We start from the raw sequence: 6,000 nt of genomic DNA, 5'->3' as shown, positions 1-6,000 counted from the left end.
TTACCGATTCGGTTGGTTCCGCATTTTTTTTTTTCCGATTCGGACTTGTCCGACCCGGCCTATACCGAATCGGTAGTTGGCGAATCGGTACGTATCGACTCTCGATACCGAATGCTACCGATTCGGTATTTTTCCGATGATTATTTCCTACATATCATTTTCCGATTTTGAAATACCGATTCGGTACGGATCGGTATTTTAAAATCGGTAAATGCGTTTTACCTACATCGGGCCCCAAGTCATTCAGAGCTGTCTTAGTACCGTTGCTTTAACAATAACTGTAATGTTTGTATAATAGGCAGCAATGTATACCCAGGAACCTGTTCCGAAACGTTAAATGTCAGTTCTGGATATAGTTTTGTAGTAAGAACGGTATTATTAAAATATGTATAGCGTCTGTGCGTGTATACGCTGGAGCGGTAGCTCAGCGGGCTAATTCCTCTGCAGCCCAAGGTCGGCGTGACATACATTTCACTAGTTCGAATCCAACAGGGCCACTTTGCTTTTCACGCTGTTGATAAAATGAGGAACATTAACTTGAGTGATGATAAATCTTTGTGTTTACAGGGTTTCTGTATGTATGGATTGGAACGCCATGTAAAATTGCACAAGAAACCGATGCATGCTCGTATACTGGGGCAACATACCTGAGGTATGTGAACTGTTGTGTGGAGAGAGGTGTGTAAATGCATATCAATAAACATCTCTTGGTTAATGAACCTAAAAATCATTTATACAGCGCTTCGCATCGCTTTTCTTCCACACCAAAGCGCTATAAAACATATTATTATTAGCCAACTTAATGATACTCAATTTATAGACCACAAGTGAGTGGAAGGCTAAGTCGACCATGCTGAGGTTCGAATTTGTGAACGACAGACCATAACACAGCTCAGCAGCAAGTGTACCACTTACATAGCTATCCATGTGTAAGTAGAACACACAGAAATGTATCAGTATATGTGTTTGTGTATACGCAAACAGAAGTGTGCAATATTATTGATTTATATATATTTGTGCTTTGCTGAATGATTGGATGTCCACTGACCGATTCAAAGCGCAAGTCGTTTTTTGACAAGTGAAATGTTATATATTAAGCAAATAGTTGGGTATGTCCTTGCTGAGTAAATAGTCGTAATAATGTCTTTACTGACTTGCAGAAACCATCTACAGAGTGCTTTGGGTGGCCATAATGGCTGGAAATGTGGCAGACTGGCACTCAGGAAGAGCGCTTTTTCGGCGCTCTTGACCTTTTGGCGTTTTCTCCCTTCACCCACTCACTAGTTACTTTCTGCCTGCACTCCATTTCCACAGACAGCAGCAGCCGCACGTGGCGCTTCCTGGAGCTCAGGAAACCCCTCAGCCACTACCATGGGCAGCCCAACGTTGTGGAGTTTAATTGTGCTCTTATCTTGTCTTTTGTTCATGATTGGTTTAGTGGAATTTTAATTATATAGGTGTTGCTCGTTTTATTATTCTTCACGATACAGCAGATTGTTTCTATGAGCTGCACAAATGAATGGTTTGATTTCATTTTCCTGAGTATCAAACTTGTATCTAACTGTATACAAAGACACGCACGAAGGAGCACTGAAAGCTACATTCCCTGAAGGTGCACTTACTGTACTCTGCGCTAGGTTTGGTGCTTCCACTTGGCAATGGACCAGTGCCCTCTGTGAGAGGGAAGAACATATCAAGGACCTTCAAACTGCCTATCTCTCACTCCATCCATCCATTCATTCTCTCTCTCTCTCCGATGGTCTTCTCTCTACCACCCTCTCTTTCTCTCTGTTTTTCTCTTGAAGGCACAGCCCCCCTTGCCTGCTCATAGCTGCCAAGTTTCCAGTTTGCTTATGTGTTACATTCCCAGTGATTGGGTTTGCTTATGTGTGACATTTTAAGGCCATATGTGTGAGACTTTGAGTAACCCTTTATTGTGAATTGAATAAAGCAGTTATTACCATGAAATAACATAAATATTGGGAAACTCTCACTTTGCATATTAAAATGGTTTAGAAATTGCATTAAAACAGACCAGAACGCTGAGGGATCTTCTGAGGAAAACAAGAACAGACTGAAGTTTCTTTATTGAAAAGCGGTTACGGGAAGAAACTTGTTTTAGTGCTGACAGGCCATTTAGTAAAAGCACGGGCACACTGCTGGTAAAATACGCAAAGATTGTCCTCTATAACTCATATCATTTGGCAATTTCTTAAATGATAAATATTTAAATCGTATTACTTTATTAACCTTCCGTCTTCCTCAAGTTTGCTTGAAAATGCACCAGTTGTCCACTCTTATTTTCAAAGTTTTCCTCCCGAACCCTCCTTAAGTTGTTTAGGCTCGCTCGCTACGCTTGCTCGCCATAGTACAGTACGGCAATAATTTTACGCCTCACCACATTCAAATGTCACCAGCGGCCCCTGATACCTTCTCTTGTTTTAACTGGTTTATCGTTTTTGAAATAATTCTTTATTTTCCGCATAAAAGAAATTTTTCTCTTTACTCCGTACATGATATGTAGTCTTCCCCTAATACTCTGTTCTCGAGCAAAAGCTAAGTATTTTCTATCTGGGCGATTTCCTATAAATGCTGGATCTAAATGCCACATATAATTACCACTGTCTAATAACACTGAAAATGTTTAATTATTGCAATTTAATTAATTGTTTACTTCACTTAAATGCTTTTCCAATACCAGTGAGTCTTTTATTTTCAGTGACCAGTCAACAATTAACTTACAAACTAGTTAACCAATGCTTACGCTGCTTTTCTGTGACGTGAGTTACGCTCTCTGCACTCACCCCTCCTTTACAATTTTCTCACGACTACACACCCACTGTTTCAACCAATCCCAGCGCGGCGCTTAGTGACGTCAGTACAGCACCCGCAACTGACTCCCTCCTTTGCAAGGTAATACTCCAATTCCATTTATTTACAATTTGAATGCACATTTCATTAATTAACAACATAAAAACATTTGCTACTGTGCCTGATTGACTACATTTTAAAAAAAGACAGTTTCTTTCACGGTGAGTAAAACCTTTCCGTTGACCCTTCACACACTACGAGTAAAACCTCTTCCGCTTACTCTTCACGCAAGCAAAAAAAAGAACCTGCTACTCCTTCAGACTTACCCTTTCTAGGTGATATAAGACCAAAGTTTCACCAGCGAACTCCTTTGGTATCAATTACTCTCACTTTTATACAAAATATAATCCCTAAATAGTGCTTCAAGTTTTACCTATCTATCTGCACTTACTTCATCAGGCCAGTAAACTTACTGCATTGTGGCTTCCATAAACCACCCGCTATTCAGTATCCCCGGGAATTTCCAGACAAACGGATAACAATACAGACGGGTTTTGGCTAAATACATAAATCAATAAAGATCAAAAAAACAATTCACTACCTATCTTAACTAAACCCTAACCGTCTTGCTTCCACCAAAGAAATACTGATGGCGCGGGATTACCAGTCCAGTTAATCATACTCACCCTCGGCCCATAAACATTCACACTTTGAACCGGTAATCCTGCTTCAACTTCCTGCCTATCAGAATTGTATTCACTTGAGGACTTATAGTTGTATACCATGTCTTACCAAATCCTTGTCACCTGTGCTCCAAGTCCTAAGGATCAAGGGAGTTAGAATAATAGGTAGCGATTTTGACATTTACCTTTATGGAAATAACCACAGACTCAGAAGAAGTTTTAAACACTTTATCTATGCAATATTCTATGAGTCAGAGGCCACAATAGAGTGATCAGAAACTTTGCAAGTAAGAAAATAACTATTAAAACATAAATCTTGCAGGATTTTAGAAAGATGCCTTTAACCCCTTGGCCGCGGCGGTAATTCCGCCGCGGCGCTGGGAGTGGGAGGGAGGGCCACGCGGCGCTGCCATGCTCATGACGGAACCACTCCGTCACGAGCAACGGGCGCGCTGTGCTTGTGACGGAGTGATTCCATCACGGCCCTGCCCACTCAATAAAATTGCTGCGCAGGCACGGAATTCCTGCAGCGTGGGCGGGGCGACCGCGCCTTGACGGAACCACTCCGTCACCAGCACAGCGCGTCCGTGGCTCATGACGGAGTGGTTCCGGCATGAGCACGGAAAGGGTTAAAAATTGGTACCTGGGAAGGGTGAGAAAGGGAAACGGCACAAGGACATACTACATGGATTATATTTACCTAGAATGGTGTGAAGACTAACCCTGGCCAAGGGCTGGGACAAAGATGTGGGCTCCCGACTAATAAGATGCCAATGGGACAGGACAGGTAACCTCCACTAAGTGCAACGCCAGCGTCACACCCCTCTCTACGGCTATTCTCGGACCCTGACTCTTTCTCAGCAAACTCTTGATTCTTCTGTCAGAGTACTCAACCAGCACTCTGCTCTCGATTCTCCTTCAGCATACGTTGGGTCAGTGACAGGTCTGTGACAAGTCAAACAAATTAACTAACTAAGCCTACCTCAGTTATACCATTTCAATGTGTGTACCACCCCTTTAATGTTGCAAATTCTATGTGTTTCCTTCATTTGATTGGTCAGAAAGACGAGGAGAGGTCATCACACCATACTAAGATGAGATCATTTCCATTCGATATAGTTGATCAATGTTCCCGCCCATAATTTACTTTCCCATGTACTTTTATTCCACCCAGTAATATTTGTTTCAAATCATATACTTTGCATTTAATACAGTTCATATTTCTTCCTCTTATGGGGTCAGACGGTCAGTTTCCCAGGAACATCATGGGTAAGACGGGTTTTGGCAGCTATTCAATTACATGGATTCCAAGGCTCTTTGTGCTTGATCGCGCATGCCCAAGAATTTTAAAAATGGAGTTTGTAGCACCCTTCCGGCCCAAATACGAGCTATCAGCAAAGTTAAAGAAAGACACATTAGAATACAAAAATAAATTAATGCACTGTATACCACTTATTTCTACTCTATCCTCACTACTTTATTTTAACTATAGCATTAATAATTAAGCAGAACACAGGAGATTTAGTTCAAGCAGGGCAGATGCGTTAGCATGTGAAGACTGAAGGCGACATCTTTGGCACTAATGCGCAGCTGTAAGAAATTCCCACCAAAAGCATATATACGTCACACCACGTAGATGTTGCAGACTCATGCGCAGAAATATTCCCGCGTTTTCGGTGGCCATTTTAGGACACTCGGTTACTGTTAATAAAAGCACATAGTCAAGCTTCCCTTTGATACTAAAAGATTTCGTCAAATGCACTTATTAGTCAAACAAAACATGTTGATTAATAAGTTACATGTTATTTTGAGAGGATGGAATACAAGCAAGTTTCTGTACTTATGAAACCTTGCTCCATCAACTTCCTCTCATGCAATGTATTTTTCAGGCGCCTGATCTCAAAGGTATAGTGCTCTGAAAGTAAAATATTTTATTTGAAAATAGTGCGTAGGAAGGTTTGGTTCAGTTAGCATAACTAAGCTACTTTAGCAAGAGTGCTTGCCACCTTGCAGAATAGTGAATGTTTACTGTTCACCAGCTGCACACATATATGTGTTTCATTTGCTTTCACAAAATCATTGAAATTTCGCTACAAGTTTTGGTCTCTGTTACTTTTTAAGCAAAATAACATTTTCATAGCTTCTTAGGTGGAAGCAGTGCGGGTTGCAACATTACAAGGTTATGAGCTAAATATCTGTTGCCATGTCGACTTCATAAATGTGCGGAAGCAGTACTTTGTTTTCACTTGTTTTAGCATTAAAAAAAGTATGATTTCTTCTGTGCAACAAATCATGTATTTAACATCCAATGAAATTAATGTGTTGTTTTCAGAATGATAATTAATTAGTGAGGTGAAGGTAACATTTTATCACAGGCCATTTACGTAAAATCATGCTATAAATGTGGGTGTTTCCTTTGTCCAAAACATTATGAAAGAAATTAGATTTTGGGAAGACATGCATAATATTAACATCTAGAAGCTATTGGTCCTTTTTGCATTTAGGC

The sequence above is a fragment of the Lissotriton helveticus genome, chromosome 3_1 (genome assembly GCF_964261635.1).
Source record: "Lissotriton helveticus chromosome 3_1, aLisHel1.1, whole genome shotgun sequence".
NCBI classification, from domain to species: Eukaryota; Metazoa; Chordata; class Amphibia; order Caudata; family Salamandridae; genus Lissotriton; species Lissotriton helveticus.
Note: the sequence above shows the minus strand (reverse complement) of the source record.